This window comes from Ovis canadensis, chromosome 10, assembly GCF_042477335.2.
Source record: "Ovis canadensis isolate MfBH-ARS-UI-01 breed Bighorn chromosome 10, ARS-UI_OviCan_v2, whole genome shotgun sequence".
Lineage (NCBI taxonomy): Eukaryota > Metazoa > Chordata > Mammalia > Artiodactyla > Bovidae > Ovis > Ovis canadensis.
In genome coordinates this window covers 60600092-60612750 of record NC_091254.1, presented here as the reverse complement: position 1 = coordinate 60612750, position 12659 = coordinate 60600092, and positions in this window count along the sequence as shown.

Genomic DNA, 12659 nt, shown 5'->3' with positions numbered 1-12659 from the left:
GAGAGTCCCTTGTACTGCAAGGAGATCCAACCAGTCCATTCTGAAGGAGATCAGCCCTGGGATTTCTTTGGAAGGAATGATGCTAAAGCTGAAGCTCCAGTACTTTGGCCACCTCACGTGAAGTGTTGACTCATTGGAAAAGACTTTGATATTGGGAGGGATTGGGGGCAGGAGGAGAAGGGGACAACAGAGGATGAGATGGGTAGATGGCATCACTGACTCGATGGACATGAGTTTGAGTGAACTCCGGGAGTTGGTGATGGACAGGGAGGCCTGGCGTGCTGTGATTCATGGGGTCGCAAAGAGTCGGGCATGACTGAGCGACTGAACTGAACTGAATCACCAGGGAAATGCAAATCAAAACTACAATGAGATATCACCATATATTTGTTGGAAAGGTTATTATCAAAAAGATAAGATATAATGAGTGACAAGGGTGTAGAGAAAAGAGAGACCTGTGCTGTATTCGTGGGAATGTACCATGGAAAACAGTGTGAATGTTCCATTAAAAATTGAAAATAGAGCTACTACGTGATGTAAAAGATTTGCTTCTGGACTATTTGTTCAAGGAAAATAAAACACTAATTTCAAAAGACATATGCACACTTATGTTCATGCATCATCATTTACAAAAGCCAAGATATGGAAACAATCTAAATGTCCTTTGGTGAATGAATAAAGAAACAGGTATATATATACATGGAATATTATTCAGCCATTAAAAGAACCATGTCTTGACATTTGCAACAGAAAGAGTGGACTTTGAGGGTATTAGGTCTAGGAAACTAGGTTAGACAGAGGTAGACTAATATCATAAGGTATCTCATGTTGAATTTTAAAATAATATAATAAAAAATTTATAGATATGGAGAATAGAATGGTGGTTGTCACAAGTAGGAAGTGGGACTTAGAGAAATGAGTGAAGGTGATATAAATTTATTACAAAATAAATAATAGTTATTTTTAAAAACTCAGAAAACTTACCTGATGATTATCTTAAAAAATAAAAGAAATATTGTGAATATTTTAAATTTACAAGAATGTAGAGAAAATTATAAAATTATTGATATATACAAATACCATATCTACCATATATTCAGTATGCCATATTTGTAATATTTATTTTCTGTCATTTTTCTTAAATGTAATAACATTAATGGATACAAGTAGAAACTCAACCCTATTCTTTCCTTTCTCTTACTTGCTCAAATAAAAAGGAATAGCCTTTCAAACATGTGTGGATTTTACATTCTCATTAAATATGTCCTAATTTCTTTAAAGTACATGAAGACATAGCCTCTGATTTTCTTTCTTCTTTTTGTAAAATATTTGTAAGCTTTTAAATTGTTGTTGTTGATGTTCAGTCACTAAGTTGTATCTAACTCCTTGCAATCCCATGGACTGCAGCACCCCAGGCCTCCCTGTCCCCTCCCTAGCTCCTGGAGTTTGCTCAAACTCATGATTATTGAGTTGGTGATGCCATGCAAATACTTTATCTTCTGTTGTCACTTTCTCCTCCTGTCTTCAATCTTTACCAGCATCATGATCTTTTCTAATGGGTTGGCTGTTCACATCAGTTGGCCAAAGTTTTGGAGTTTCAGCTTCAGCATCAATGCTTCCAATGAATAATCATGGTTGATTTCCTTTAGAATTGACTGATTTGATCTCCTTGCAGTCTAGAGGACTCTCAAGAGTCTTCTCCAGCAATACAGTTCAAAAGCATCAATTATTTAGCACTCAGCCTTTTTATGGTACAGTTCTCACATCTGTATATGACTACTGAAAAATCCATAGCTTCAGCAAAGTGATGTCTCTGCTTTTTAATATGCTGTCTATGTTTGTCATAGCTTTTCTTGCCATTCATGGGTCGCAAAGAGTCGGACACGACTGAGCAACTGAACTGAACTGAACTGATGAGACCAAATGCCATGATCTTAATTTTCTGATCGCTGAGTTTTGTCAGCTTTTAAATAGATATAAATATAGCATTGAATGTTATATTTTACCAGTTTTTTACCTTAAATATTAAAATTTAAACTAATGGATAATATTGTCAACTTACATTAAAACAATGGGTTGATTAGTTAATAAAATCGTAGTTAATATGGTCCCAAGGCATATCACCCAGAATTGCTCTTTAGTTCTATTTCCTGACTTGCCTCTCAGGCTGATAAAGCAAAGAAGAAAGAGACAAAGGTGGATAATGCATGAAGCAGCAGCGCTGAGGGCAGCCAACGCATCACTTAGCAATCGCCACTTGCTCAGGCGATTTGCTACTTGCTCAGTGCTACTTGCCTCTCTCACTGCACCCTCCGCCATAGGTGAAATTCCATGAAATTAATACAATATAGGTATTTTTTCTTCTAATTTGTAAACTAAGAAAACTGGATAAAACATATTGTGCTGTTACATGTATTTTTGTAACACAAACTAGCTAACACATTTGGTAAAAACATGCATGGCATAGAAGCATTTATTGATTTGTACTTGATTTTCCCCACACAATTTCATAATTAATTAATCCAAAGGATTTAATTTAGGGGTGGAGGGGTTGGAAGTGATAGCACTCATTTTTGCCAACAAAAGTTAATTACTAGATTCTGCCTCCTTCTTTCATAACTCTTATCCTGACAAGGGCTCCGACATTCATTCCTTCTACCCCTCTGGACATCGACTGATGATGTTCAGAAGGTGATGCTGAGTCTCAGTGAGACTCTCCCCTGACACAGACAGTTCATTATGTGCCTGAATTTTTGTTGTTATGGCAGGAAAGGAAATATCAGATGCAAGGGACTTAGTCCACAGTTGTTTAAACACACCATCCTTCACATCCTTAATGTGAAAATGCAGTTCTCTGCTTGTTGGAAGATTTTCCACATGCTCTTCTGTTTATGGTATCTGACTTGTAAATCTGCTCTTTGGATAGTTGCAAAATCAGTAAAACATGTCTAATAATTTTTAAAGTAATTTTTATTGGAGTATAGCTGCTTTAACAATGTTATGTTAGTTTCTACTGCCCAGTAAAGTAAATCAGGTATCAGTTCAGTTCAGTTAAGTCACTCAGTCCTGTCTGACTCTTTGCAACCCCATGGACTGCAGCACACCAGGCCTCCCTGTCCATCACTAAGTCCCAGAGCTTACTCAAATTCATGTCCATTGAGTTAGTGATGCCACCTTATCATCCCATCCTCTGTTGTCCCCTTCTCCTCCCACCTTCAGTCTTTTTAAGCATCAAGGTCTTTTCAAATGAGTCACTTCTTTGCATCAAGTGGCCAAGTGTTAGAGTTTCAGCTTCAGCATCAGTCCTTCCAATGAATATTCAAGAATCAGTTCAGTTCAGGAATCAGTTCAGGATGGACTAGTTGGATCTCCTTGCAGTCCAAGGGACTCTCAAGTGTCTTCTCCAGCACCATAGTTCAAAAGCATCAGTTCTTTGGCTCTCAGATTTCTTTACAGTCCACCTATCACATCCATACATGGCCACTGGAAAAACCATAGCTTTGACTAGATGGACTTTTGTTGGCAAAGTTAATGTCTCTGCTTTTTAATATGCTGTCTAGGTTGGTCATAGCTTTTCTTTCAAGGAACAAGTGTCTTTTAATTTCATGGCAGCAGTCACCATGTGATTTTGGAGCCACCCCCCAAATAAACTGTTTCACTATTTCCATTATTTCCCCATCTACTTGCCATGAAGTGATTGGACTGGATACCGTGATCTTCGTTTTCTGAATGTTGAGTTTTAAGCCAAATTTTTCATTCTGCTCTTTCACTTTCATCAAGAGGCTTTTTAGTTCTTCACTTTTTTACCATCAGGGTGGTGTCATCTGCATATCTGAGGTTATTGATATTTCTCCCAGCAGTCTTGATTCCAGCTTATTCTTCATCCAGCCTGGCATTTTGCATGATGTACTCTGCAAAAAATTTAAATAAGCAGGGTGACAATATACAGCCTTGACATACTCCTTTCCCAGTTTGGAACCTGTCTATTGTTCCATGTCCAGTTCTAACTGTTGCTTCCTGACCTGCATACAGATTTCTCAAGAGGCAGGTCAGGTGGTCTGGTATTCCCATCTCTCTCAGAATTTTCCATAATTTGTGTGCCTTCTGCAAACCAGGACCCAGGAGAAAGGAGCAGTGACCCTGAAAGAGACTGATCCAGATGCCCGTGAATGTCCAGGAGTCTCAGGCAGAGGTGTGGGTTGGCGATGGCCTGCTGCAAGGTTGGGGCACTCAGTGAAGCAGTGTATGCATAGGACCTTTTAAATGAGGTTGCCATTATCTTCATTACCTCCACCATAGTTTGGCCTCAGGTCAAACAACAGGGAGGGAACACAGCACCATCCATCAGCAGAAAGTTGAATTAAAGATTTACTGAGTATGGCCCCACTCATGAAAACAAATCAGCTATATGTATATGCCCTCTCTTTGGGCTCTCCTTCCCATTTAGAACACCGTAGAGGACTGAGTCAAGTTCCTTGAGTTACACAGTAGGTTCTTATAAGTTATCTATTTTCAGTTCAGTTCGGTTCAGTTCAGTTCTTCAGTCGTGTCTGACTTGTGGCAACCCTATGAATCGCAGTGTGCCAGGCCTCCCTATCCATCACCAACTCTCGGAGTTTACTCAAACTCATGTCCATTGAGTTAGTAATGCCATCCAGCCATCTCATCCTCTGTCGCCCCTTCTTCTCATGCCCCCAGTCCCTCCCAGCATCAGAGTCTTTTCCAATGAGTCAACTGTACATGAGGTGGCCAAAGTATTGGAGTTTCAGCTTCAGCATCAGTCCTTCCAATGAACACCCAGGACTGATCTCCTTTAGAATGGACTGGTTGGATCTCCTTGCAATCCAAGGGACTCTCAAGAGACTTCTCCAACACCACAGATCAAAAATACCAATTCTTTGGTGCTCAGCTTTCTTCACAGTCCAACTCTCACATCCATACATGACTACTGGAAAAATCATAGCCTTGACTAGATGGACCTTTGTTGGCAAAGTAATGTCTCTGTTTTTCAATATGCTATCTAGGTTGGTCATAACTTTTCTTCCAAGGAGTAACCATCTTTTAATTTCATGGTTGCAGTCACCATCTGCAGTGATTTTGGAGCCCCCCCAAATAAGTCTGACATTGTTTCCACTGTTTCCCCATCTATTTCCCATGAAGTGATGGGAACAGATGCCATGATCTTCATTTTCTGAATGTTGAGCTTTAAGCCAACTTTTCCACTCTCCTCTTTCACTTGCATCAAGAGACTTTTGAGTTCCTCTTCACTTTCTGCCATAAGGGTGGTGTCATCTGCATATCTGAGGTTATTGATATTTCTCCCGGCAATCTTGATTCCAGCTTGTGCTTCTTGTAGCCCAGCATTTCTCATGATGTACTCTGCATATAAGTTAAATAAGTAGGGTGACAATACACAGCCTTGACATACTCCTTTTCCTATTTGGAACGAGTGTGTTGTTCCATGTCCAGTTCTAACTGTTGCTTCCTGACCTGCATATAGGTTTCTCAAGAGGCAGATCAGGTGGTCTGGTATTCCCATCTCTCTGAATTTTCCACAGTTTATTGTGATACACACAGTCAAAGGCTTTGGCATAGTCAATAAAGCAGAAATAGATGTTTTTCTGGAACTCTCTTGCTTTTTCAATGATCCAGCGGATGTTGGCAATTTGATCTCTGGTTCCTCTGCAATTGAAATCAATTGCATATATATATATATATACCTCTGTCTCCCAATTCATACTCTTCCCCTTTACCTCCTTGGTGTCCATACATTTATTCTCTACGTCAGTATCTCTATTTTTGTTTTGCAAATAGGGCATCTATACCTATTTTCTAGATTCTACATATATGCATTTATGTGTCATATTTATTTTTCTTTTTCTGACTTACTTCACTCTGTATGAAAGTCTCTAGGTCTATCCATATAACTACAAATGATCCAATTTCATTCCTTTTTATGGTTAGGTTTGTAGATTTTTTAAATGATGGCCATTCTGACAGGTGTGATGTGATACCTCATTAGAGTTTTATTTGCGTTTCTCTAATAATTAGTGATGCTGACCATCTTTCCATGTGTTTGTTGGACATTGGTATATCTTCTTTAGAGAAATGTCTGTTTAGGTCTTTCACCCATTTGTGTTTTTTATATTGAATTGAATGATCTCTTGGTGTGGGTTTAAGTCGCTTCAGTTGTGTCTGACTTTTGTGACCCCATGGACTGTAGTCTGCCAAGGCTCCTCTGTCCATGGGATTCTCCAGGTAAGAACACTGGAATGGGTTCCCATGCCCACCTCCAGAGGATCTTCCCCAATCATGGATCAAACCCATGTTTCTTACATCTCCTGCATTGGTAGGCACATTCTTTACCACTAGCACCACTTGGGAAGACTGCGTGATCTGTTTCAAGCCTACTAATTGTTTTGTGAAAACAAAGACCTTCTTATCTGGTGCAAGTGGCCTTGTTAATTTTAAAGACTAAATTGGGAGTGGGTCCTTATTTTCCCTTACAGTAGACCCCGATGTGGCTTGCACTCAAAGGGGATTTCATCTGGGTAATGATCAAAACTGGCTACTTTCCAAGGTCTCCCTTGAATTGGATTCATGCTTGAAGAATCTTGAAGGAAGGTAACTTTCTGAAGTACTGGTTTCTCTTTTCTTTTTCTTTGAATTTGAGCTAGGTTTTCCATCTTTTCACCAAAAGCAAATTCAAGTCCTTTAGTGTTTTGTCCCTTTTGGCTTGTATCTCACCAGATTTGTTTCAGATGTTTCTCTGTTTAAAGTTCTTCTCTCTGCCTGTTGCAGATCACAACCCACCAGGTGATCATTGCTTACTGTTGGTTAGTACAGGTAGGGTGTGATAAAGCAACTTTTCCCAATCATCCAGAAAGTCTCTTCCTGACCTTTGCCTTATAACACTGTTTCATCCATCTCATATACTTTAGTAATGACTTCAGGAATTATCCTAGTTTTGTGACAGATAGAAATGTGATAAAGTAACACTGCTGAATTTGGCAATAAGGAGTTCATGATCTGAGCCACAGTCAGTTCCCAGTCTTGTTTTTGCTGACTGTATAGAGCTTATTCATCTTTGGATGCAAAAATATAATCAATCTGATTTTGGTGTTGACCATCTGGTGATGTTCATGTGTAGAGTCTTCTCTTGTGTTGTTGGAAGAGGGTGTTTGTTGTGACCACTGTGTTCTCTTGGCAAAATCTGTTAGCCTTTGCCCTGCTTCATTCCGTACTCCAAGGCCAAATTTGCCTGTTACTCCAGGTGTTTCTTGACTTCCTACTTTTGCATTCCAGTACCCTATGATGACAAGGACATCTTATTTGGGTGATAGTTCTAAAAGGTCTTCTAGGTCTTCATAACCATTCAACTTCAGCTTCTTCAGCATTACTGGTTGGGGCATAGACTTGGATTACTGTGATATTGAAAGGTTTGCCTTGGAAACGAACAGGGATCATTCTGTTGTTTTTGAGATTGCATCCAAGTACTGCATTTTGGACTCTTTTCTTGACCATGAAGGCTACTCCTTTTCTTCTAAGGGATTCCTGCCCACAGTAGTAGATATAATGGTCATCTGAGTTAAATTCACCCATTCCAGTCCATTTTAGTTTGCTGACTCCTAGAATGTTGACATTCACTCTTGCCATCTCCTTTTTGACCACTTCCGATTTGCCTTGATTCATGGACCTAATATTCCAGGTTCCTATGCAATATTGCTCTTTACAGCACCGGACCTTGCTTCTATCACCAGTCACATCCACAACTGGGTATCGTTTTTGCTTTGGCTCCATCCCTTCATTCTTTCTGGAGTGATTTCTCCACTCATCTCCAGTAGCATAGTGGGCACCTACCGACCTGGGGAGTTCCTCTTTCAGTATCTTATCATTTTGCCTTTTCATACTGTTCATGGGGTTCTCAAGGCAAGAATACTGAAGTGCAATAAACTGTGGAAAATTCTGAAAGAGACTGGAATACCAGACCACATCTGCCTCTTGAGAAACCTATATGCAGGTCAGGAAGCAACGGTTAGAACATGTTAGACATGGAACAACAGACTCGTTCCAATAGGAAAAGGAGTACTTCAGGGCTGTATATTGTCACCCTGCTTATTTAACTTATATGCAGAGCATATCATGGGAAACCCTGGGCTGGAAGAAGCACAAGCTGGAATCAAGATTGCCGGGAGAAATATCAATAACCTCAGATATGCAGATGACACCACCCTTATGGCAGAAAGTGAAGAGGAACTAAAATGCCTCTTGATGAAAGTGAAAGAGGAGAGTGAAAAAGTTGGCTTAAAGCTCAACATTCAGAAACTGGAGATCATGGCATCTGGTCCTATCACTTCATGGGAAATAGATGGGAAAACAGTGGAAACAATGTCAGACTTATTTTGGGGGGTTCCAAAATCACTGCAGATGGTGATTGCATCCATGAAATTAAAAGATGCTTACTCCTCAGAAGGAAGATTATGACCAACCTAGATAGCATATTCAGAGAAGGCAATGGCACCCCACTCCAGTACTGTTGGAAAATCCCATGGGCAGAGGAGCCTGGTATGCTGCAGTTCATGGGGTCGCTAAGAGTCGGGCACGACTGAGCGACCTCACTTTCACTTTTCACTTTCATGCATTGGAGAAGGAAATGGCAACCCACCCCACTGTTCTTGCCTGGAGAATCCCAGGGATGAGGGAGCCTGGTGGCTGCTGTCTATGAGGTCGCACACAGTTGGACACAGCTGAAGTGACTTAGCAGTAGCAGTAGTAGTAGATAGCATATTGAAGAGCAGAGACATTACTTTGCCAGTAAAGGTCCGTCTATCTCAAAGCTAGTCCGTCTAAACAAGTCTAGTCATGGTTTTTCCAGTGGCCATGTATGGATGTGAGAGTTCGACTCTAAAGAAAGCTGAGTGCCAAAGAACTGATGCTTTTGAATGTGGCGTTGGAGAAGACTCTTGAGAGTCCTTTGGACTGCAAGGAGATCCAGCCAGTCCATCCTAAAGGAGATCAGTCCTGGGTGTTCATTGGAAGGACTGATGCTGAAGCTGAAACTCCAATACTTTGGCCACCTCATGCGAAGAGTTGACTTATTGGAAAAGACTTTGATATTGGGAGGGATTGGGGGCAGGAGGAGAAAGGGATGACAGAGGATGAGATGGCTGGATGGCATCATGAACTCGATGGGCATGAGTCTGAGTGAATTCTGGGAGTTGGTGATGGACAGGGAGGCCTGGCATGCTGTAATTCATGGGATCGCAAAGAGTCAGACACTACTGAGTGACTGAACTGAACTGAACTGAAGCACTGCAGAAAAGGGCCTAGCTTCCAGGTCCCATGCTATCTCAATACTACCATATACATATTAGTGGAAGAAAATATTTATGAAGAACATTTGATGGCACATTATTTTAAGGCATGTTATTGATGCATTGAATGATTATCCGTTTGAACCATAATCATAAGCAAACTTATGTGGCATTGTTAGACTTGTAATATAAATAAAGATATAAAGCATTAAGTTTAGATAATATTTCTGATGTCACACAGCTAGAAATTGGAGGAGTATATAAAATTCAATTTATCCTGCTTTACAATCATTCTTTCAAAAATCTTTCCATTATACCTGCCTACTTATTGCTTTGATATACACATGAAATAATCATGAAATTACATGAAATATATATTTATTACAAAAATATTAATATTCAGCTTGGCACTTTAGATCAATGTTTTACAAACTTGAATGATGTTTTAAAGTACAAGCAATTCCATCAATTCTCATTACTGTTTTAAGCTTTTTTTAATTTAAAGTTCTTCAATATATGAAATATAAAAGAAGGATAATTTATTTTTACTTAATAACCTGAAGAACAAAACAAGTTTATATGCTAAATGTAGCAAACTTTAAAACAAAATAAGTTTTAATTCTTATTGTGTTATTTCTAATGATGTGCTGAAATTAAATCATTCTTTACAGAATGAATATAGCAATGACTGTTGTAGTCAGATTCTATTAGACTTACCTATACTGCTATTTGAAGCACTACTTTTCTGAACCTCAGTTTCTTATTGTGAAATTTGTGACTTGGGCTTAGTTTCCAAGATTCCTGTAAATTTTTTAGTCTCTATTGAGGAAATCAACTCTGGGAGTCAACTCTGAATCAGGTAATGTAAAGTTTTTGATTTTAAAGACTTTAATTAAGTTTAAGTGTGTTATCAGCAGGCTCCTTTGTCTCATCTTCTAACAGGTTATTAGAATAACTCATGCTCTCCTCTAGCTGATTAGTATACAGACCAAATATGTTAATATTTAGATAGTACTTAACAGTTTTGATTTAAGCTATGAGTGTCTATTTATTTATTTGGTGTAAAAAAGATTAGCAAGCGTCTTCATATAATTTTAGTCATTTTGAGTCATTCAGACATTTGTTGAACATCTATAGTGTGCCTTACACTCTGGTTATAAAGACATAAAAGCACAGTTCTTGTCTTCCTGATGTGCAGATAATTCAAGACTCAGAACTTAGTTGTGATAACCTCCAAAAATCCTTTTCCAATAGCCTTATTGCTCCTTCCTCCCACTATTTCTCCCTTTCTCAAATCCAAGATTGGTCTAAGTGCTATTCCTTTGTCTTTTAGTGGTATGCTGTACCAGGGTGCCATGATTGGCTGTGGAATTGGTGATGCTCTTCATAAAGGTGCTCCAGCCAAGGGGGTTGGTCAGGGCTGAAATCCAGATTTCACTCTTCTTGACCAACTAACCATTTGCTTTTTTCATGATTTTCTAATCACCTGCCCAGAGGCTCTTTCCCCCAAATCTTTGAAAAAAAAAAACAAAACAAAACTTGTATATGATAGCAGATGTGTAGCCTGTGCATAAGTGTACCATTAAGAACTTTCTGTAGTGTGATTTTTTTTTGGCAGATAAGTTTTATAGTAGGTAATACATACCTTGAAGTGGTTTGTTGAAGGAGCACATGCTTCCTGAACACAAATTCTTATGTAAGTTTTGAAAGAAGAGTAGAAGTTAACTAGGCAAGAGTAGAATGATGGGGATGGAATGGCTTTCCAGATAGATATAGAGGGATAATGTAGTGATCTGGTCTAGGACTCAGTGGTTCTTAAATTGTGCTCCCTGCATTAGTAGTATTAACAATACCTGTTCGAGAACTTGTTTGAAATACAGGTTCTTGGCCCTTACCCTAGTCCAACTGTATCAAGAAATTCTTGGGGTCGAGGCCAGCAGTCTGTGTTTCAACAGGTCTTGCTGGTGATTCTGATGCAGTCTGAAGTTTGAGGGCCACTGCTATAGCTCACTTACTGAAGAAGCATTAGTTTAGAGTGTGTGTGAAGAGGCTTGGGGTTACCTATAGAGAGAGATTAAAATATAGAGCTGTAAGCAGTGACCAGAGTGCTGAGTGTGCCAAAGTAGAGTTTGAATTTTGTCCTTTGGCCAGTGACTGCACATTAGAATCACCTGGGAGCTTTAAACATAAGCTAAAGAATGGGACTTCCTAGTGGCTCAGTCAGAGAAGGCAAAGGCAACCCACTCCAGTACTCTTGCCTGAAAAATCCCATGGGTGGAGAAGTCTGGTAGGCTGCAGCCCATGGGGTCTCTAAGAGTTGGGCACGACTGAGCGACTTCACTTTCACTTTTCACTTTCATGCACTGGAGAAGGAAACGGCAACTCACTCCAGTATTCTTGGCTGGAGAATCCCAGGGATGGGGGAGCCTGCTGGGCTGCCGTCTAGGGGGTTGCACAGAATCAGACACGACTGAAGCGACTTAGCAGCAGCATACTGCTGTTTGGGCTTCTCCGGTATTCTCAGAGAATTTTTATTCTCAACAATTTTTATCCTAAAATTAACAGAAGCTATTTTAGAAATTAGTGTTAAAAGCTAACCAATGAAACTCAGAAGAAAAACATAGGCAGAATATTTTTTTACATAAATTTTAGTGATATTTTCTTGGATCTTCCTCCTAAAGCAAAGAAAAGCAAATAAGCAACTGGGACCTAATTAAACATAAAAGATTTTGTACAATAAAAGAAGTCATCAACAAAGTAAAAAGACAACCTACTAAATAGGAGAATATTTGCAAATGATAGGACCAATAGGAGTTAATATCCAAAAAATATAAAGAGCTCATATAACTCATTTTCTTTTCTTTCTTTCTTTTTTTTTTTTTTTTTAAATAAAAGCTAGTTAGCAATGGGTAGAAGTACTAGATAGATATTTTTCCAAAAAAACTTATACAGGGGACCAACAGGCACATGAAAAATGCCCAACATCTCTAAACAACAGATAAATGCAAGTCAGAACCACAATCAGTTATCATCTCACAAATATCAGAAATGGCTATCATCAGGAAGAACATAAATAACAAATGTTGAGGTTATGGAGAAAAGAGAATCCTAGTACACCGTTGATAGGAATGTATACTGGCGTGGCCACTGTGGAAAACGGTATTAGCTTCCTGAAAACACTAAAAGTAAAACTACCATATCATCCAGCAATTCTACTCCTGGGTATAAATGTTAAGTAAATAAATGATTCCCAACACAATATTGTAAAGTAATTAACCTCCAATTAAAATAAATACATTTATATTGAAAAAAATTTGAAAAAAAGAAAATAAATGATTCAAAAAG